The 23525-nt window shown below is 37.3% G+C and overlaps 1 pseudogene; it reads right to left on the minus strand.

The window, feature by feature from the left end:
• Nucleotides 1–13514: 13514 nt before the first annotated feature.
• LOC109450901 (activated RNA polymerase II transcriptional coactivator p15) lies at nt 13515–22138 on the minus strand (annotated as a pseudogene).
• Nucleotides 22139–23525: the final 1387 nt, after the last annotated feature.

Genomic DNA, 23525 nt, shown 5'->3' on the forward strand with positions numbered 1-23525 from the left:
CTAAGCTCAGTTTAGTGGTGATGAACTCCTTTAGCTTTTTCTTATCTGGAAAACTCCACTCTTTCGATTCTGAATGATCACTGTGCCAAGTGAAGTACTCTTGGTTGAAAGTTTTTTCTTCCAGCACTTTGAATATATTGTGTCAGTCCCTTCTGGCCTGCAGTTTCTACTGAAAAATGTGCTGATAGTCTTAAGGGGGTTCCCTTGTACATAACAAGTTGTCTCGTGGTGTTTTAAAATTGTCTTGTTTTTAGCTTTTGACACTAATTATGATATATCTTAGTTTGCATTTCTTTGCATTTATCTTATTTGGTACTTTATGGACTTCCTGGATCTAGAGGTCTGTGTCTTTTCCCAGGTTAGGGAAGTTTTCAGCCATTATTTCTTCAAATAAGTTTTTTATTCCTTTCTCTCTCTTTACTCCTTTTGGGACCCCTATAATGCAAAATGTTGGTCTGCTTGATATTGTCTCATAAGTTTATTAAGCTATCTATACTTTTTCTCATTCTTTTGATTTTTCCTGCTCTGACTGAGTGATTGCCACTGCCCTGTCCTTTTGCTTAATTTAGCTGCTGCTGAACCCTTCTAGGGTATTTTTCAGTTCTGTTACCGTACTCTTCATCTCTGTGACTTCTATTTGGTATTTATTTTATTTTCTATCTCTTTATTGAAGTTCTCACTCTGTTCATCCATTCTTCTCCTGAGTTCAGTGAACACTTTTATGACCATTGTTTTCAATTCTTTATCAGGTAAATTACTTGTACCCATTGATTAAAATTTATTTTCTGAGGTTTTATCTTTTTCTTTCATTTGGACATATTCCTCTGTCTCTTTATTTTGCTTGACTCTCTGTGTTGGTTTCTATACATTAAGTGAAACAACCATCTCTCCCAGTCTTTCTTTTTTTTTTTTCTTTCAAGGGTCAAACACAATTTATTTATGTATGTATTTATTTATTTATTTCCACCCATCCCACATTCTCCTCTCTTTTGGCAACCATTAGTTTGTTCTCTATATCTATGGGTCTGTTTCTGTTTTGCTTATTCACTTGTTTTGTTTTGTTTTTTTAGATTCCACATATAAGTGAAATTATTCACTATTTGTCTTTCTGTCTGACTTATTTCACCTACCATAATGACCTCTAGATCCATTCATGTTTTCACAAATGGCAAGATTTCATTCATTTTATTGCTGACTAATATTCTATTGTGTGTGTGTGTACACACACCTTTATTCATCTATTGGTGGACACCTAGGTTGCTGCCATAGCTTGGCTACTATAAATAATACTGCAATGAACATAGGAATACATATATATTTTCAAATTAATGCTTTTTAATTCTTTGGATAAATATGCAGAAGTAGAAATGCTGGGTCATATGGTAGCTCTATTTTTAATTTTTTGAGGAAATTTCATACTATTTTTCATAATGGCTGCATCAATTTACAATCCCACAAAGATTGCACAAGTATTCCCTTTTCTCCACATCCTAGGCAGCACTTATTTGCACTTGTGATTTTTAAAACATAATTTTATTTATTTTTTAAAATTAAATTTCTTGGGGGTAATAACTTTATAATACGACATCTGTGTGCTCTATTGTGTGCTCACCACTTGAAGTCTAGTCTCCTTTTGTCACCTTGTATTTGACCACCGTTACCCTCTTTGTCCTCCTCCCACCCTCCTTCCCCTCTGGTGACCACCATTCTGTTGTCCATATCTATGAGTTTGTTTTTATGTTTGTTTGTTTTGTTTGCTCATTTGTTGTTTTTGTTTATATCCCACATATAATTGATATCACATGGTTTTTGTCCTTTTCCATCTGACTTATTTCCCTTAGGATAACACTCTCAAGATCCTCTCATGTTGTCACAAATAGCTGAGTAGTATTCCATTGTATATACGTACCACATTTTCCTTATCCAATCATCCCCCAGAGGACACTTGTTTCCATGTCTTGGCTATTGTGAATAATGCTGCAATGAACATAGGGTTACAAAGATCGTTATAAGTAAGTGTTTTCAATTTTTGGGGGTAGATATTCTGAAGAAGGATTGCGGGGTCATATGGTAGCTCTTTTCTTATTTATTTATTTATTTATTTATTTATTTATTTATTTATTTATTTTGAGGAAGCTCCCTACTGTTTTCCATAGTGGCTGTACCAATTTACATTCCCACCAGTAATGTGCAAGGGTTCCCTTTCCTCCACATCCTCTCCAACACATTATTTATTGTCTTTTTGTAATAGCCATTATAATAGGTGAGAGGTGGTATCTCATTATGGGTTTGATTTGCGTTTCCCTTATAACTAGTGATGTTGAGCATCTTTTTATATATCTGTTGGTCTTCTGTATGTCTTTCTTGGAAAATTGTCTATTCAGGTTGCCCATTTTTAAATTAAATTTTTGAGTTGTATGAGTTCTTTAAATATTAACCCCTTATTGGAGGTATCATTTGCAAACATTTTCTCTCATTTTGTTGGTTGCCTTTTTGTTTTGTTGGTGGTTTCTTTTACTATGCAGAAGCTTTTTAGTTTTAGGTAATCCCATTCATTTAATTTTTCTTTTACTTCCCCTGCCTTTGGGTTCAAGTTCACAAAAACCCCTCTGAGTCCAAGGTCCAAAAGTTTAATGCATAGGTTTTCTTCCATGTACTTTATTGTTTCAGGTCTTACATTCAACTCCTTAATCCATTTTGAATTAATTTTTGTGTATGGTGTGAGATAGCAGTCTAGTTTCATTATTTTGCATGTAGCTTTCCAGTATTCCCAACATCATGTTTTGAAGAGACTTTCTCTATTGTATGTTTTTGTCTCTTTTGTCAAAAACTAGTTACCCATATATGTCTGGGTTTATTTCTTGGCTCTCAATTCTGTTCCATTGGTCTGTATGTCTGATTTTCTGCCAATACCATACTGTTTTGATTATTGTAGCTTTGTAGTATAGTTTGAAGTCAGGGAGTGTAATACCTTTAATTTTGTTATTTTTTCTCAGGATTGCTTTAGTTATAATGGGTTTTAGTGGTCCCATACAAATTTGAAGATTTTTTTGTTCAATTTCTGTGGAAAATGTCAATGGGATTTTGATGGGGATTGTGTAAAATCTGTACATTACTTTAGGTAATATTTTCATTTAAACAAGATTAATTTTTCCAATCCATGAACATGGAATATCTTTTCATATCTTTTTGTCTTCTTCAATTTCTTTCAATAATGTCTGTAGTTTTTAGTGAACAGGTCCTTCACCTCCTTTGTTAAGTTTATTCCTAGGTATTTCACCCTTTTTGCTGCAATTGTAAATGGAATTGTTTTCTTTGTTTTTCTTTCTGATATTTTGTTGTTAGTATATAGGAACAATGGATTTTTGTATATTGATTTTTGTATCCTGCAACTATTTTGTATTTGTTCATTGTTTCAAATCGTCTTTTGGTGGAGTCTTAGGGTTTTCTGTATACAGAACCACGTCATCTGCAAATAGTGACAATTTCTTCTTCGTTCACAATTTTGATGCCCTTTTCTTTTTTGACTAATTGCTCTAGATAGGACTTTCAGTCATATATTGAATAACAGTGGCTACGGTGAGCATCTTTATCTTTTTCCTGATCTTAGAGGAAAAGCTTTCAGATTTTCACCATTGAGTATGATGTTAGCTGAGGTTTTGTCATATATGGCCTTTATTATGCTGAAGTACTTTCCTTCTATATTCATGGACTGTTTTAATCATACATGGATGTTGTATTTTATCAAATGCTTTTTTGTACATCTATTGATATGATCATATGGTTTTTATTTTTTATTTTGTTAATGTGGTGTCTCACATTAATTGATTTGTGGATATGGAACCATCCTTGCATCCTGGAATGAACCCCACACACCCAATCATGATGTATGATCCTTTTAATGTATTGTATTTGATGTGCTAATATCGTTTTAGGATTTTTGCATTTGCGTTTATCAGAGATATTGGCCTGCAATTTTCTTTTTTTGTGTTGATCTTGCCTGGTTTTAGTATCAGGGTAATGTTGGCCTTGTAAAATAAGTTAGGAAGTATTTCTTTTTTTTTTTTTCTTAAAGATTTTATTGGGGAAGCGGAACAGGACTTTATTGGGGAACAGTGTGTACTTCCAGGATTTTTTCCAAGTCAAGTTGTTGTCCTTTCAGTCATAGTTGTGGAGGGCGCAGCTCACCTCTAGTACAGTTGCTGTTGTTGGTTGAAAGGGGCGGAGCCCATCGTCCATTGCGGGAGATGAGGAATCAAACCGGCATCCCTTTCCTTGAGAACCCCCTGGCCTATGTGGGAATCGAACAGGCAGCCTTCAGCATTAGGAGCATGGAGCTGCAACCGCCTGAGCCACCGGGCCGGCCCAAGTATTTCCTCTTCTTCAATTTTTTTGGAAGAGGTTACAAAGATTGATATGAAATCTTTGAGTGCTTGGTAGAATTCACCAGTGAAGCCATCTGGTCCTGGACTTTTGTTTTTTGGGGAGGATTTTTATTGCTGTTTCAATTTCCTTAGTAGTGTTCAGCCTATTTAGGTTTTCCAATTTTTCATGGTTCAGTCTAGGAAGGTTATATATTTCTAAGAATTTGTCCATTTCTTCCAGGTTTTTTAATTTGATGGCATATAGCCTTTCATAGTATTCTTGTATTTCTGTGGTGTCTGTGGTAACTTCTCTTTTATTTCTGATTTCATTTACTTGAGTCTTTTCTCTTTTTTCCTTAGTGAGTCTAGTCAAAGGTTTGTCAATTTTGTCTTATTGAAGATCCAGTTCTTTGTTTTACTATTTTTTCTGTTGTCTTTTTTTCTCTACTTCATTTATTTCCACTCTAATTTTTATTTCCTTCTTTCTATTGACTTTGGGCTTCATTTGGTTTTCTTTTTCTAGTTCTTTAAGGTGTAATGTTAGAATGTTTATTTGAGATTTTTCCTGTTTCTTGGGGTAGGCCTGTAATGTTTTAAACTTCCCTCTTAGTACCGCTGTTGCTACATCCCCCAATTTTTGGTATGTCATTTTCATTTTCATTTGTCTCTGTGTTTTTTTAATCTCTTCTTTCATTTCTTTTTTGACCCAATAATTATTCAGTAACATGTTGTTTAATTGCACTCATTTGTGGTTTTTCCAGCTTTGTTCTTGTAGTCAATTTTCAATTTCATACTGTTGGTCAGAAAATGCATTTGGTATGATTTCAATGTTCTTAAATTTATTGAGACTAATTTTGTGCCTCAACATACAGTCTATCCTTGGGCCATGTGTACTTGAAAAAAAAAAAAGTGTATTCTGTTGCTTTGGGATGAAAGTTTTAAAAATAGGGATTAAGTCCATTTGTTCTAATGTGTTATTTATGCCAATATTCCCTTGTTGACTTTATGTTTGAATCTATCCATTGCTGTCAATGAAGTATTCAGGACCCTGATTATAATTGTATTTTTGTCAGTTTTTCCCTTTAGGTCTGTTAGTAATTGCTTTATATTTTTTGGTGCTCTCTTGTTGGGTACATGTAGTGTTAAGTGTTACGTCTTCTGGATGAATTATCCCCTTTATCATTATAAATTGTCCAACTTTGTCTCTTGTTACCTTTTTTAATCTTGAAACCTATTTTGTCTGATATAAAACCCAATTTTCTCCTGATGCTATTTGCTTAGAGTGTAATGTTCCACTACTTCACGTTGAGCCTATGTTTGTCTTTGGAGCTAAGATGAGTCTCCTGCAGGCAACATATAGTTGGGTCTTGCTTTTTAATCCATCCTGCTACTTGGTGCCTTTTGATTAGTGGGGCCAGTCAATTTCTATTTCAGGTGATTATTGATATATGAGGACGTATTACAGCCATTTTATCTTGTTTTATGGTTGCTCTGTATCTCCACTATTTCTTTTCCCTTGTGATATCCCTCTGCTATTTTAGTTTGGTGGTTTTCTATGATTTTTTCCCTCCATTTCTTTTTTTCAAATGTTTTGTGTTTCAGCTCTGGATTTGTGTTTTGTGGCATTAAGTTTGTTTAAAATGTCTCATGCTTGCAGTAGTCCTTTTTCTTCTGATTGCTTCTTATCTTATCTTCATTCACCTGTACCTAGTCAGTCCTTTTCCTCTTCCACTTTTATGATTTTCTTGTCACAAATTATCCCTTTTTATGTTGTGTATTAATTACCAAATTTCTATAGTCATCCTTACTTTTAATGCCCTTTAAACTTTAATGCCCTCCCCCTTTAATCTTTATGTTAATATGAAGTGTTTAATAACTTATTCTGAAGTAGATTTGCAGCTTCCTCTGTCTGTCTGTCTATTAGTTATCTTACTTAAATTTTTGTCTGTTTTTTTTCTTTTGATCTTTTTGTTTCCAGTAGAAAGAGCTCCTTTCAACATTTCTTGTAATGCAAATCTTGTGGTGGCAAATTCTCTCAGCTTTGGTTTGTCTCGCAAAGTCTTTATTTATCCTTCATGTCTGAAGGGTAACTTTGCTGGATATATTATCCTTGGCGGATAGTTCCTTTCTGTTAATATTTTGAATATGTCTTTCCACTTTCTCCTGTCTTATAATGTTTCTACTGAGAAATCTGGTGATAATCTAACAGGGTTTCCTTTGTTACTGTCTCTTTTTTCATGGCTGTCTTGAGAATTCTTTCTTTGTCATTAATTTTTGACAGTTTGAATAAAGTATGTCTTGGAGAAGTTCTTTTTACATTGATATAATTAGGTGTTCTGTTAGCTTTTTCTATTCTAATGTCCATCTCTTTCCATAGGCTTGGGAATTTGTCATTAATTATTATTTAGAAGAGTTGGCTCTTTTTTTTTTTTTCCTCCTCTCCTCTCCTTTTGGTATACCTATGGTCCTCAGGTTGCTCTTTCTTATGTAGTCAGATAGTTCTTGTAGAGTTCTTTTACTTTTTAAACTCTTAGTTCTCTTTTCTTCCTCATGGGTCATTTCTAGGTTTCTATCTTTGAGTTCGCTAATTCTCTCTTCCATCTGGTCTGCTCTATTTCTAGTGCTGTCTAATGCATCCCTCATCTCATTTATTGAGTTTTTCAGCTTCTGAATTTCTGTTTGGTTCTTTTCTATAGTTTCAGTCTCTTTAATAAAGTGCTCCTTTTGTTCATTAATTTTATTGTTGAGTTCACTGAACTGTCTTTATGAATTTTCTTGTATATCATCAAGTTTCTTCATAACTGCAATTTTGAATTCTCTGTCATTTACATTACATTTTTTCACGACTTTATGTTTGGTTTCTGGAGACTTTTTATTTTCTTTTTGTGCTCCCAAGTTACCGTGATTGTTCATGATATTGATGGATTGTTTCTCTGTCTGCACATATGAAGCAGTGATCTCTTTTCTTATGTAGATACTGTTTTTGTTCTCGACTATTCAGCAGGTTGATACATAGAGTACTTTCTTTTGTTTTCCAGTAGATGGTGCTATAGTGCAAGTTTTTGTTTTCTGTACTATTTGTGCCTCTGGGGCCAGCGGTAGAGTGGTGTTGCTTCAGTTAAGGAATGTGCCATGTACTCACTTGGTTATGGGGCACCACCACTGTGGTGGGGGAATGTGGCAGGTGGTGGAGAACTAGCTCTGCAACTAGAGCGACTTCTTTTTCCTGTTGTGTTTTTGGCTTTATGAGGCTCTGCTAGGACATGTGGAGGAGAGGAGGCATGTTCTTAGTAATTGTGACTCCCACCTCCTGCCAGGCATGGCTATCAGCTCCACTGTTTTGTTTTGTATGACTTGGAAATTTAAGGGGAGAAACAATGGAGTCTATTCACTGCTATGATTGCTGATGCCACCTCTATTTGTTGGTTTTTTGGATGATAGCCATTCTGACAGGTGTGAGGTGATACCTCACTGTGCTTTTGATTTGCATTTCCCTAGGAGTTAGTGATGTTGATCTCTTCTTTTCATATGTCCATTGGCCACCAGCATATCCTCTTTGGAGAAATGTCTATTCAGGGCTTCTGCCCATTTGTAAATTGGATTGTTTGCCTTTTTGGTGTTAAGTTGTATGAGTTCCTTATATATGTTGAATATTAACCCCTTATCAGGTGTATCACTTGTGACTATCTTCCATTTAGTAGGTTGCTTATTTTTTCATTCTGTTAATCATTTCCTTCACTGTGCAAAAATGTTTTAGCTTGACGTAGCCCCATTTGTTTACTTTTTTCTTTTGTTGTTCTTGCCTAAAGAGACATATCCAAAAAAAAGTTACTAACAGCGGTGTCAAACAGTTTACTGCCTATGTTTTCTTCTAGGAGTTTTATTGTTTTAGATTTTACATTTAAGTCCTTAATCCATTTGACTTTATTTTGTATATGTGTAAGAAAGTGGTCCAGTTTTATTTTTTTGCATGTAGCTGTCCAGTTTTCCCGGCACCACATATTGAATAGACTGTCTTTACCCCATTGTATGTGCTTGCCTCCTTTGCTGTAGATTAATTATATAAGTAAGAATTTATTTCTGGGCTTTCATTCTATTTCATTGATCTATATATCTGTTTTTATGCCAGTACCCTACTGTTTTGATTATTGTAGTTTTGTAGTATAGTTCGAAGTCAGGGAACATGATAACTTCCACTTTATTTATTTATTTATTTATTTATTTTATCACTGTTTCTTTGGTTATGTGTGGTCTTTTGTGGTTCAATATAAATTTTAGGATTAGTTGTCCTAGTTCTGAGAAAAATGCCATTGGTGTTTTAATAGGGATTGCATTGAATTTGTATATTGCTTTAGGTAATGAGGACATTTTAACAATAGCAAACCTTCCAATCCATGAGCATGGTACATCCTTCCGTTTATTTGTATCCTCTTAAATTTCTTTCTACGATGTCTTACAATTTTCAGAGTACAGGTCTTTCACTTTTTTGGTTAAATTTATTCGTAGGTATTTTACACTTTTTGATACAATTGTAAATGGGATTGTTTTCTTAATTTCTTCTTCTGATTGTTCATTATTGGTGTATAGAAACACAAGATTTCTTTATGTTTATTTTGCATCCTCCTAGTTTATTGAATTAATTTATTAGTTCTAATAGTTTTTGGAGGAGGCTTTAGGGTTTTCTATGTATAGTATCATGTCATCTGCAAATAGTGCAAATTTTACTTTTTTATTTGGATGCCTTTTATTTCTTTCTCTTGTGTGATTGCTGCATCTAGGACTTCCAATACTATGTTGAATAGAAGTGGTGATATGGACATCCTTGTCTTGTTTCTGATCTTAGGGGAAAAGCTTTCAGCTTTTCATCATTGAGTAGGATATTGGCTGTAGGTTAGTCATACATAGCCTTTATTATGTTGAAGTATGTTCCTTCTATACCCACTTCGTTGAGAGTTTTTATCATAAAAGGATGTTGAATTTTGTCAAATGCTTTTCCTGTATCTATTGAGATGATCATATGGTTTTTATCTTTCATTTTGTTAATGCGATGTATCATGCTTACTGATTTACAGAAGTTGAACCATCCTTGTGTCCCTGGAATAAATCTCACTTGGTCTTAGTGTATAATCCTTTTATGTGTTGTTGAATCTGGTTTCTTAATTATTTTGCTGAGAATTTTTGCATCTATGTTCATCAAGGATATTGTCCTGTAATTTTATTTTGTTTAATTTTTAATTTTTTTTTTTGTGTGTGTGATGTCTTTGTCTGGTTTTTGTATCAGGGTAATACTGGCTTCATAGAAGGAGTTGGGAAGCATTTCTTCATCTTTGATTTTTTGAAACAGTTTAAGAAGGATAGGTATTAATTCTTCTTTAAATGTTTGGTAGAATTTACCTGTGAAGCTGCCTAGGCCTGGATTTTTATTTGTTGGGAGTTTTTGTTTACTGCTTTCAAATTCATGGCTAGTAATGAGTCTGTTTAGATTTTCTGTTTCTTCCTGGTTCAATCTTGGATGTTTATGTGTTTCTAGAAATGTATCCATTTCTTCTACATTGTCAAATTTGTTGGCATATAGTTGTTCATAGTGTTCTTTTATGATTCTTTGTATTTCTGTGATGTCAGTGGTTACTTCTCTGTCATTTATGATTTTATTTATTTATGCTCTCTCTTTTTTTCTTGATTAATTTAGCTAACACTTTGTCACTTTTGTTTCTTTTCAAAGAACCAGTTTAGTTTTATTGACGTTTTCTATTTTTTTAAATTCTGTTTATTGCCACTTGATCTTAATTATTTCCTTCCTTCTGTTTACTTTGGATTTTGTTTGTTCTTCTTTTGCTAGTTCCTTTAAGTGTAAAATTAGATTGTTTATTATCAGATTTTTATTGTTTCTTGAAGTAGGCCTCTATAGCTATGAACTTCCCTCTTAAAACTGCTTTTGAAGCATCTCATAAATTTTGAAAAATTGTGTTTGTGTTTTTTTTTTTTTTTTTTTTTTATTGGGGGAACAATGGTCAAATTGTTGTCCTTTCAATCTTAGTTGTAGGGGGTTCTGTTCAGCTTCAAGTTGTTGTCCTTTCAGTCTTAGTTGTGGAGGGCGCAGCTCAGCTCCAGGTCCAGTTGCCGTTGCTAGTTGCAGGGGGCACAGCCCACCATCCCTTGCCGGAGTCGAACCGGCAACCGTGTGGTTGAGAGGACGCGCTCCAACCAACTGAGCCATCCGGGAGCTCAGCGGCAGCTCAGCTCAAGGTGCCGTGTTCAATTTTAGTTGCAGGGGGCGCTGCCCACCATCCCTTGCGGGACTCGAGGAATTGAACTGGCAACCTGGTTGAGAGCCCACTGGCCCATGTGGGAATCGAACTGGCAGCCTTCGGAGTTAGGAGCACGGAGCTCTAACCGCCTGAGCCACCGGGCCGGCCCCGTGTTTTTATTTTCATTTGTCTCAAGGTAATTTTTTGATTTCCTCTTTGAACCATTGGTTATTTAGTAGCATGTTGTTTAGTCTCCGTATATCTGTGTTTTTTCTGTTTTTTTTCTGTATTTGATTTTCAGTTTCATTCCATTGTGGTTGAAAAAGATGCTTGACATGGTTTCAATTTTCTTTAACTTATTGAAGCTTGTTTTTTTGGCTTAATATGTAATTTATCCTGGGAAATGTTGCACGTGCACTTGAAAAATAGTTTATTATGCAGTTTTTGGGTGAAATGTTCTGTAAATATGTATTAAGTTGATATGACCTAATATGACATTTAAGGCCATCATTTCCTTATTAACTTTCTATCTAGATAATCTACCCATTGATGTGAATGGGGTACTAAAAGCCCCTATTACTGTTGTTTTACTGTGATTTTCTTCCTTTATGTCCATTAATAGTTGCTTTATATACTTATGTGCTCCTATGTTGGTTGTGTCAGTATTTATGATTGTTATATTCTCTTCTTGGATTGACCCCTGTATAATTATGTAATGTACTTATTTGTCTTTTTTTTTTTACGTTCTTTGTTTTAAAGTCTATTTTGTCTAATATGAGTATTGCTACTCCAGCTTTCTTTTTGTTTCTATTTGCATGGAATATCTTTTTCCTTCCCTGCAGGTTCAGTCTGTATGTGTCTTTTGATTTGAAGTGAATCTCTTGTAAGCAGCATATAGATGGATCATGTTTTTTAATCCATTCAGACACCGGTGTCTTTTTATTGGAGTGTTTAATACATTTACATTTAAAGTAATTATTATTTTTTTTTCTTTTTTTTTTTTTTTTAATATTTTATTGGGGAAGGGGAACAGGACTTTTTATTGGGGAACAGTGTGCACTTTCAGGACTTTTTCCAAGTCAAGTTGTCCTTTCAATCTTAGTTGTGGAGGGTTCTGTTCAGCTTCAAGTTGTTGTCCTTTCAGTCTTAGTTGTGGAGGGCGCAGCTCAGCTCCAAGTCCAGTTGCCGTTGCTAGTTGCAGGGGGCGCAGCCCACCATCCCTTGCGGGAGTCGAACTGGCAACCTTGTGGTTGAGAGGATGTGCTCCAACCAACTGAGCCATTCGGGAGCTCAGCAGCAGCTCAGCTCAAGGTGCCGTGTTCAATTTTAGTTGCAAGGGGCGCTGCCCACCATCCCTTGCGGGACTCGAGGAATTGAACTGGCAACCTTGTGGTTGAGAGCCCACTGGCCCATGTGGGAATCGAACCGGCAGCCTTTGGAGTTAGGAGCATGGAGCTCTAACAGCCTGAGCCACCGGGCCGGCCCCTAAAGTAATTATTGATAAATATGTACTTATTGCCATTTTGTTCATTGTTTTTGGTTGTTTTTATCTGTTCCTTTCTTCTCTTGATCTCTTCCCTGTGGTTTGCTGATTTTCTTTGTGTTCCTTTATTCTTTATGTATCTTGTAGGTTTTTGGTTACCACGAGGTTTGTGTATATCATTCTGTATATATAGCAGTCTATTTTTTATCTGATAGATATTAAAGTTTGAATATAGTCTGAAAGGACCTACAGTTTTACCTCCCTTCTATGCTTTATGTTTTCGATGTCATATTTTAGACATTTTGTTTTGCACATCTCCTAACTACTTATTGTCATTTCAGTTGAGTTTGGTACTTTTGTCTTTTGACCTTTGTGGTAGCTTTTTAAGTGTCTGATTTGCTATACTTATTAGTGAGATATTTTCCTTTCTCATATTTCTTATGGTTATGGCCTTTTCTTTTCTGCTTAAAGAGAGCCCTTTAACATTTTTGTGAAACTGGTTTAATGATGATGAAATCTTTCAGTTTTTGCTTATCCAGGATGCTCTTTATCTCTCCTTCAGTTCTGAATGATAACCTTGCTGGTAAATCATTTTAGGCTGTAGGTTTCTTTCTTTGAACACTTTAAAGATGCCCTGCCACTCCCTCTGGCCTGTGGTTGCTGCTGATAAATTAACTGATAGCCCTATGGGGTTTCCTTTGAATGTATCTAGTTTTCTATTCTTGCTGCCTTCAAAATTGTCTCTTTTCCTTTACATTTTGCCGTTTTAATTACAATATGACTTTGTGTTTTTAATTACAATATCTTTTGTGTTCATCTTGTTTGGAACTCTCTGTGCTTCCTGGATCTAGATATCTTTCTTTCCAGATTAGGAACATTTTCAGCAATGATTTCTTCAAATAAAGTTTCCTTTCTCTCTTTTTCTCCATCTGGAATCTCTATAATGTGAATGTTTTCTCACTTGATGTTTTTCCAGAGGTCCCTTAAACTATCCTCATTTTAAAATTCTTTTTCCTTTTGCTGTTCTGATTGGTTGATTTCCACTAGTCTGTCTTTCCGGTTGCTGACCCATTCTTCTGTATTAACTAATCTGTTCTTGAGTCTTTCTAATGTATTTTTAATTTCAGTTATTTTGTTTTTCAGGTCTGCTTTGTTCTTTGTTATACTTTCTAACTCTTTATTGAAGTTCTCCCCAAGTCCCTCTATTCCACTCTCAAGTTTGGTGAGCATCTTTATGACCATTCCTTTGAATTCTTTTTCAGGCAAATTACTTATCTCCATTTCTTTAGGGTTTTATTCTGGGATTTTTCTTTTTCTTTTTCTTCACTCAGAACATTTTTAATAATGCACATTTTAAAAAAGTATTCTTCTTACAAATTGTTCTGCAATCCAAATATACAATAGCTTTGAAAACAACACTTAGAAAACAAAAGCCAATGTAAAAAGACAGATTAAAACAACTAGGACAGTACAGGTTTTATATGGCTCTGATTTTAGTTTTCTTACTGCATTGTCAATATCAGAAATCTGTTCCTTCAGCTGGCTCCATTGCTCAGAATTTGAAGAAATAACCTGTTCTTCCTCGTTTCACTTCACCTTCTGGATCCATCCAATATTCTCTAATATTAATTAGGACTTTCCCTTTAAAGTCTTGAATGCTGACGTACCTCATTTTCCCAATCTGAAACATGTTATCATCTCTGCTTAAAAGATGAAAGGCCTCTTGAAGTTTCTCCAGTCTTTTGCTTCTTTACAGGTCTTTCTGGAGTAACTTGCTTTTCCCTCTTTAACTGTTTGTCAACCTCATTGTTAGGATCGCTGCCAGAAGAACTTGAAGAAACAAGTTTCTTTGATTTAGGCCTTGCTCCACTCTTGCAGTCTAATAGCTCTGTGTTCACAAACTTGCAACTCCTGGGGATTTTTCTTGTTCCTTCATTTGAGAGATATTCTGTCTTTTCATTTTTTTTTTTTTTTTTTTTTTTTTTTTTACTTTCTATGTTTGTTTATATGAATTAGACAGTATGGCTATCTCTCCCAGTCTTCAAAAGTAGTTGGTTTAGTAGCAACCTTTATGTAGGCTGTGAGTGCTGGGTGGTTTCAGCAGGCCAGTTGGAGCTTAGTGGAAGCCTGTGGTGTCTGGCGGCCTGGCCCACAGAACTGGAGTGGTTCTGGGCAGATAGGCCAGGTGCTTAGAGGCTTGCCCTGTTGATCCTGTTTGTTCCCTTTGTTCAGCGCCAAAATGGGCACAGGTGATATCTCTGGAAACGTGGTATGGCAACTTCGCTGGCAGGCCAGAGTGTCTGGATAGAGCTATTGAGGTGGAGGGGTACATAGCAGTGGCGCGCCTCTGACCCTGGAAAATTGCCACAGTTCCTGGAGAGCTCCCATGACCGCAGCTTTCTCTCTATGGTCTCTCTCCATTGTTTGTTGTACAAAAAGTAGTCTTGTGTAGAAGCAACCTTTATGTAAGCTGCATGTGTCGGGTAGTTTTGGCAGGCTGGTTGGAGCCAGACAGGTGCTTATGGCACCGAGGGTGCTGGCTGGCTGGGCTGGAGCAGCATGGGCAGGGAGGCCAGGTACACGTGGTGACGCACTGTTGATCCTTCTTGCTTCCTTTGTTCAGACCTGGAATGCGTTCCAGGCAGTGAGGCTGCAAAGCGCCGTGCTCGCCTGTGAGTAGGCAAAGGATCCCGTACAGAGCTCCTCCCCACCCTCCCAAGGTGGTGTGGGGTGTACACAATGGCATTCCCTAGCACCCTGATCTTAGAGAGTCCCCACACCACCAGGAGAGCGCCTGTGGTTTTCCAGCCTTCTGTACTCGCTCTTTCTCTCATTTGTTGTTCAGAAGCTGTTCATTCATTTCTCCATTGTCTCTCAGGAGTAACTGCTCTTTATATAGATGTATATCCAGTGTGCTCTTGGGAGGGAGGGAGTTCAGTGCTTTCCCACACCGCCACTATCTTGGACCTCCCCGACCTCTCCTAGTCTTAAAGGAGTGGCCTTGTGTGGGACAGGAACCTTATCATTCAACCCTGCCCTAGCTCTCCGTTGTCTCTCAAACCTTTGTGAGCTTCCAAGCAACCTATTTTATTTTTAATAGTTGCTAGTATTTGAGGGTGTGCCAAGATTTGTCAGTGTCCCAAATGGAATGATCTCAGTCAGAACCTAGATTCAGGCTGACTGGATGCCAGACCCTTAGGTAGCAGCTTCTAGTGTGTGTGTGTGTGTGTGTGTGTATATACACACACATATATGTATATACATACATATACATATATACATACACACATACATATAGGTACATATATATACACACACACACACATATATATATATATATATATGTGTGTGTGTGTGTGTGTGTGTGTATATATATATATATGTGTGTGTGTGTATATATATATAGACAGTCTGTGGGACCACACGTGTAAGCCCTGTTAGCCACTAGAGCCAGGAAATCCATAGGTGTCCCCTGGGAAGCAGTTGCAAAAATTGGGACTCCAGGTAAGTGTATAGGCTCCTTTCTGGGAGATACCACTGTGCAAAGATGGCATCCCCTGGCCTAGATTCTCAGAGCAGTTCTCTAGGCCCTGAAATGTGTGCAAAACATGAAGCCTGCCCCTATGGCCAAAGCTCTAGGACAAGCTAATAGGCCTGTTTCACAGAAAGGCTGGGGAGGTGTTTCAGTCTGCTGTTGTGGCCTACCAAGAACTATCTCCACACTTGTTACGATCCCGTGGGACCCCAAAACACAAGAGCCCCAACTTTCAGAGCCAGGTGATTAAGGGGCATCCCCTGTACAGCAGCTGAAAAATCCAGGGCACCAGATATAAAACTAGGGCACTGTCATGTTTAAAAGTTTCCCTTTGGGGGACACTAGCCCTCTGAGATGTGGCAGAGGGAGAGTGCGAGGATGGCGTCTGCCAGCTGGAGCAAGGCAGAGGGGAAGCATAAAGATGGCGTTGCCAGCCTCCATCCCTAGACAGCACCCCAGCACCCCCCTAGATATGTACCAAACCAGATGCCTGCCCCTCAGGCTGATATCCCAAGACCAGCAAACGAGCCTCTTTCACATAAAGTCTTGGCACCTCTCAATTAGCTGCCTTTTCTCAGGACCCTGGGGTGGGTGAATCTGAGTGCATGAGCCCTTTAGGAGCAGTTTCTTAGTTCACTACAGCCTTGTGGGTCTAGACACGAGCCTTGTTGATTTTCAAAGTTAAGATGTTTTGGGGGCTCATCTCTCAAGTGCAGGTTTTAAAAGTTGGGGTGGTACCTGATATGCATTTCAAACCCTTTACTCCTCAGGGAGAAGCTCCAGGTTTTGAGTTCCTGTCCAATTGTGGGTTGCTGTGCCCTGGGTGGGGTTTATGATAAGAGTGTCTCAGCCTCTCCTACATGCCTTGATGTGGTCTCTCTCACTTGCCCATTGTATAAGAGTTGCTTAGCCAATTTTTTGTCAGAGAAAATTATTCCATATATAGCCATAGATTTGGTGTGTCCATGGGAGGAGGCGAGTTCAGGATCTTCCTGTGTTGCCGTAGTGAATTGTACTCCTAGGACTTCCTGTATATAACATCATGTCATCTGTAAATAGTGAGTTTTACTTCTTTTCTGATTTGGTTGCCTTTTATTTCTTTTTCTTGCTTAATTGCTCTGGCAAGGACTTCCAGTTCTATGTTGAATAACAGTGTTGAGAGTGGATATCCTTGTCTTGTTCCTGATCTAGAGGAAGAGCTTTTAGTTTTCACCACTGAGTACGGAGGTCAGACAATTAAGTTCATGAACTCATCCTAGAAAAAGTCTACACACCTCATTGCTAAATATCATAACAGTCACCTTTGAAGTACTCCCCTTGGGAAACTATGCACCAATGCCAGCGTCTAGTCCACCCTTCAATTCTAGAACTCTTTTTCTGGAATGGCCATCAGAGCTGTCATCATATTACCCTTGATGTCCTGAATGTGATCAAAATGTCTTCCTTTCAGTATTTCCTTTATCTTTGGGTAAAGAAAGAAGTCATTGGGGGCCAGATCAGGTGAACAGGGAGGGTGTTTCAATACAGTTATTTGTTTACTGGCTAAAAACTCCCTCACAGACAGTGCTGTGTGAGCTGGTGCATTGTCATGATGCAAGAGTCATGAATTGTTGGCGAAAAGTTCAGGTCTTCTAACTTTTTCATGTAACCTTTTCAGCATTTCCAAATAGTAAACTTGGTTAATTGTTTGTCCAGTTGGTACAAATTCGTAATGAATAATCCCTCTGATATCAAAAAAAGATTAGCAATAGTGTTGCAACAAGTTTGCGAACTTAATTGTCAGACCTCGTAGTTCCTAAGTCATAAAATTAGGTTGTTGATTTGAGATCTTTTTAAAAATTTATTTATTTATTAATTTTTTAAAAAATTGGGAAATATTGGGGAACAGTTTGTTTTTCCAGGGTCCATCAGCTCCAAGTCATTGTCCTTCAATCTAGTTGTGGAGGATGTAACTCAGTCCCAAGTCCAGTCACTGTTTTTAATCTTAGTTGCACAGGGCTCAGGCCACCATCCCATGTGGGTATTGAACCAGCAACCTTGTTATTAAGAGCTCATGCTCTAACCACCTGAGCCATCTGGCCACCAAAATCTTTTTTTTTTTTTTTTTAATGTAAAGCATTTATAGCTATAAATTTTTCCTTTAGCACTGCTTTCACCATGTACAAGGTCTGACAATTAAGTTTGCGAACTTGCCACCATGTGCTTACATTAGCAGCACTGTACAAACAGCTCGGTAAGGTTTCATAACCTTGATATATCAGTGTCTCACAGCTGTGTTCATGTTGACGTGTGGCGGTGTCTTGCTGAGTGGAGTTCATTATTGTTTTTGAGTGGTTTTGTGTGCCATCACGAGAATGTCTGAGCTTGAATTAGAGCAACGAACAAACATTCAATTTCTTGTTAAACTTGGCAAGGGTAGAAGTGAAATCAGGGAGATGTTATTCCAAGTTCATGGGGATAATGCCATGAAGAAAATGGCAGTATACAAATGGATTAAACATTTTTCTGAGGGGAGAGAACGCATCACTGATGAAGAGAGGTCAGGGCGGCCAGTAACAAGCAGAACTGATGAAAACATTGCAAAAATTCATTGAATTGTGCATCAAAATTGTCGACTGACTGTTAGAAGCAGAGAAAACCAAGTAAACATCAACAGAGAAACAGGAAAATCTTAACTGAAAATCTTGGCATGAGACAGGTGCGTGCAAAAATGGTCCCGAAGGAGCTCTTGTACCACGACTATGCACCAGCTCCCATGGCACTGTTTGTGAGGGAGTTTTTAGCCAGTAAACAAATCACTGTATTGGAACACCCTCCCTACTCACCTTATCTGACCCCCAATGACTTCTTTCTTTACCTGAAGGTAAAGGAAATATTGAATGGAAGACATTTTGATGACATTCAGGACATCAAGGGTAATACGACAACAACTCTGATGGTCATTCCAGAAAAAGAGTTCCAAAATTGCTTTGAAGGGTGTACTAGGCACTGGCCTTGGTGCATAGCTTCCCATGGGGAGTACTTTGAAGGTGACCATAGTGATATTCCACAAAGAGGTATGTAGCATTTTTTTCTAGGATGAGTTCATGAAACTAATTGTCAGACCTTGTACCATAAATTTTGGTATATTGTGATTTCATTTTCATTCCTCTCTAAGTATTTTCTAGTTTTCCTTGTGGTTTTTTTTCTTTGATCCCTGGGTTGTTTAATAGTTTGTTGTTTAATTTCCTCAAATATTATGAATTTTTCAGTTTTCTCTATGTTACTGATTTCCGACTTCATCCTGTTGTGGTTTTAGAAAATACTTTGTATGATATCTAGCTTTTAAAATCTATTGAGACTTAATTTGTGACCTAACATTTGGTCTATCTTGAAAAAGGTCTCATGTGCACTTGAGGAGAATGTTTATGCTGTTGTTGAGTAGAGTGTTCTGTATATGTTTGTTAGATTTAATCAGTTGATTATTCTAAGTCTCCTATTTCTTTAATTATCTTCTGTTCATTCTTATGAGTTGAGTAATGAAGTCTCCAACTATTACTGTAGATGTGTCCATTTCTCCTTTCAATTCTGTCTGGCTTTGTTTCATATATTTTATTTCATTAGGTACATAAATGTTTATATCTCCTAACTATATTGAGCCTTTTATTATTGTATAATGTCCTCCTTTGTCTCTTGTAAACTTTTTTTGATTTAGTGTCTATATTGTCTAATATTAGGGTAGCTACTCCTGCTTTCTTTTGGTTACTATTTGCATGGAATATATTTTTCCATTCTTTCACTTTCAACCTGTTTATATCTTTTGATTTTAATTGAGTTTCTTGTAGATAGTATATAGTAGATCTGTGTATTTATCTATTTGTTAATCTCTTTCTTTTGATTGGAAATTTTAATCTATTTACATTTAAAGCAATTATTGATGAGGAGGGACATACTTCTATAATTGTTTTCTGTATGCCCTATGACATTTTTTTGGTCCCTTATTTCCTTCATTCCTGTATACGTTTGTGTTTAGTTGATTGTTTTTGTAGTGAAATGTTTAAATTCCTTCTTACTATCATTTGGTATGTATTTTACAACTATTTTTTTTGGTTACCATGGCAATTACATATACTATCCTAAAGTTATAACATTTTAATTTGCATTTATAACAACCCAACTTCAACAACATACAAAAACTATTTGCAGCTGTGTCCCCACCCCCTTTTCGTTGTTGATGTCACAAAATTTCTTTATATATTGGGCCGGATTGATGACTCAGGTGGTTAGAGCTCCATGGTCTTAACTCCAAAGGCTGCTGGTTCGATTCCCACATGGGCCAGTGGGCTCTCAACCACAAGGTTGCCAGTTCAATTCCTCGAGTCCCACAAGGGATGGTAGGCTCTGCCCCCTGCCACTAAGATTGAACACGGCAACTTGAGCTGAGCTGCTGCTGAGCTCCCGGATGGCTCAGTTGGTTGGAGCACGTCCTCTCAACCACAAGGTTGCTGGTTCAACTCCCGCAAGGGATGGTGGGCTGCGCCCCCTGCAATTAGCAATGGCAACTGGATCTGGAGCTGAACTGTGCACTCCACAACTAAGACTGAAAGGACAACAACTTGACTTGGAAAAAAGTCCTGGAAGTACACACTGTTCCCCAATAAAGTCCTGTTCCCCTTCCCCAATAAAATCTTTAAAAAATATATTTCTTTATATATTGTATGACCCAAAATACAAACTGACAATTCTTTAAAATACATTACTCTCACAAATGATGTAGAAAATAAGATTTGGAGTCACAAACAAAGGTTACAATCATACTAACTTTTACATTAGTAATTATTTTTCTCTTTAAACGTATTATTTTCTTAAATCATGTAAAAAACAAAAAGTACAATTAGCAACCATTTTTACAATAATACTGGCTTTTATGATTGCCCATAAAGTCACATTTATTGAGATCTTTATATCTCTACATGGCTTTGAGGTACACTCTTGTGTCCTGTTATTTCACCCGATAAGACTTCTTTCAGCACTTCTTGCAGGGCAGGTCTAGTGGTCCCAACTCCTTCAACTTTTGTTTACCTGGGAATGTCTTGACTTCTCCCTCACTTTTGGAGGATAATTTGGCTAGATACAGGATTCTAGGTTGACAGTTTTTCCCATTTGACACAAAGTATATTGGCCCACTTTCCCCTACCCTCACAACTTCTGATGAGAAATCTGCTCTCTGCTCATAATCCTCTTGAGGATCTCATGTATGATTCGCTTCTCTCTTGCTGCTTTCAAGATTTTCTCTTTGTCTTTGGCTTGAAAATATGATTATAATGTGTCTTGGGGTGGATGTCTCTGAGTTCATCTAACTTGGACTTCTTCGATGTTTATATTCATGTTGTCCATCAAACTTGTAAAGTTTTCAGCTATTATTTCTTCAAATATTATCTCTCTTCCTGTGTCTCTCTTCTTTTTCTGGACTCTCACGATGTATATGTTGGGTCACTTAATGGTGCCCCAAAGATCCCGTAGGCTCTCTTCACTTTTCTTTAATCTTTTTTCTTTCTGTTTCTCAGCCTCAACAATTTTCATTGTCTTATCTTGAAGTTTGCTGATTCTTCCTTCTCCCTACTTATGTCTGTCTTTGAATCCATCTAGTGAATTTTAAAATTTCAGTTATTGTTCCTTTTAGCTCTAGAATTTCTTTTTGGTGTTTTTTTAGTTTAAATTTTTTTTTAAAAAAATCTCTTTATGGATATTTCCAGTTTGTTCACAGGTAATTGTCTTGACTTTATCCACAGGTTTCTTTTGTTCTTTGAGTAACTTTAAGACAGTTGTTTTAAAACTTTGAGATATATGCCACTAGATTTTTTACAGGGAAAGATATTGTTTAATTATTTCCCCCCCTTTGAATGGACCCTACTTGCCTGTTTCTACATGCCTGTGAGATTTTGTTGGACACTGGCCATTTGAGTCAAATACTGTGGTATTAACTTTGGGAATCTTTATGTCCCCCATCAAGAAGGTTTGATGTTTTTTGTATTTGTTGTAGCCTGTTTGTGTGCTGTGGACCAGCCTGGGGTGTAAAGTTCATGTCTTTCACGTGTTTTCTGAGTCTTTCCCTGGGCATGTGCAGTAGCTTTCTAAACTTTCTGATGTATGCATTTGTTTTTGAATGTGCTAGTCTTTACTATCTGGATCTCAAAAGGAGAAAAAGTGAAAAAAGAAGGGGTGAAGTGTACTGGCCCTCTTGGCGTCACTTGATCTAGAGGTGGAGGTTGTGCAATTGGGGGTTGTGCAATAAAAAAGGCTGCCTGCCTCTTTGTTTGCATCTCTGTGATCAGAAGAAGCAATCAGCAATCACAATGCAGATACTTAATATTTGGAGGATAGAGTCCTTTTTGCCCACTGTAGCTCCCACAGGCTATATGTAGCTACTCCAGGAAAACTTGCTTCCTCCACATGGTTGGGGTGGGAGATGGGTAGCTGCTACTGTGATAAGAGCTGAAATTGAAATTAACTGTAGCTTACCATTCATGGCTTCCCCTGGAAGTTTCTAGCCTTCAACAGATTCCAGAGTTCAAAAATAGTTACATCAGATAAATTTTAGCAGTGCAATTTTTGTGTATATAGTGAGATCTATTACTGGTGCATCCTACCCTGCCATATTCCCATAACCTTCTGAAATTTTCAGTGTTTTAACTTACCCCTAGTGCCATCCCATGCTCTTTCACTCTACAGTAGCTCTGAAAACCAACTGCACTCACAGTGAAAGACAGCAGCATGATGACCACTGAAGGGAGAAGAATGGGGCTGGAGCTTCTTTACAGCCTCATTCTCACAGGATTATCATTATTTGACCTGTGTAGTAGCTCCCTGGAAGACCCTACTTGTAAGAATATCTGTATTTCACCCATTTCAGAGTTCACATAAAGCCTTTTCCTGGTGCAGGTGGGGATGGGGATGTTTCATGAAAACCAATTAAAGGCAATTTTTTAACTTTGTGGCTTCCTGAGGCAGTGGATAGCAGTTGGAACACATGATAGACTATGTATAAATCTTAAAAGGAAAAGATGGCAGATGAGGTGTCCTTATGTGTCTTGAAAAGCTCTGACATATTTCTGGTAATCTAGAAGGCCACATGCATGTGCAGGGTGGTGAGCATGCCCAGAGCTATATGCATGCTAAGGAAAGACATGAGAAGTTCCTAAATTCTTACCTCTAACTGACCTTGAGGCCCCATGCAAGGAGGGATCAACAGCTAAGGCAGAGTCGTCAGCTGCCAGGCTGATTGTTGAAGGGATGTCCCAACACGAACCCAGAGCCCCTTGGGTTATATATAACTCTTGTTCACATATATCTTGGCAAAGACCATGAGAGGCTTATTGATTCCAAGAGATTAAGAAAATTTCTGTGAGGGCGGCCAGTTAGCTCAGTTGGTTAGAGCGTGGTGCTGGTAGCACCAGGGTTGCTGGTTCGATCCTCACATGGGCGACTGTGAGCTGTGCCCTCCTTAAAAAAAAAAAAGGGAAAAAAAAAGAAAGTTCTGTGAACTCATTAGCTGACCGCTAGGCTAATCAAGAAGAAACTTCAATGGCCACACACAACAAGAATATAGACTTCACATAATTAGTTCAGAATTGCCACTAAACAAACAACAGCAACAACAGCAAACAGCAATTGTAACAAACTACAGGGAGGGGGATAACCTGATTTCCAGAGTTGTCACATTTAAGGAAAAAAATTAAAAATCTGCATATAAGTGGACCTACACATCTCAAACCCATGTTGTTCAGGGGACAACTGTATATACAGACATCAAATTATCATGTTGTACACCTGAAACTAATATAATGTTATATGTTAATTATACCTCAATTTTAAAAACATGAACTTAAAAAAACTGGGGAAAAAAAAGGACCAAG

The sequence above is a fragment of the Rhinolophus sinicus genome, linkage group LG05 (genome assembly GCF_036562045.2).
Source record: "Rhinolophus sinicus isolate RSC01 linkage group LG05, ASM3656204v1, whole genome shotgun sequence".
Lineage (NCBI taxonomy): Eukaryota > Metazoa > Chordata > Mammalia > Chiroptera > Rhinolophidae > Rhinolophus > Rhinolophus sinicus.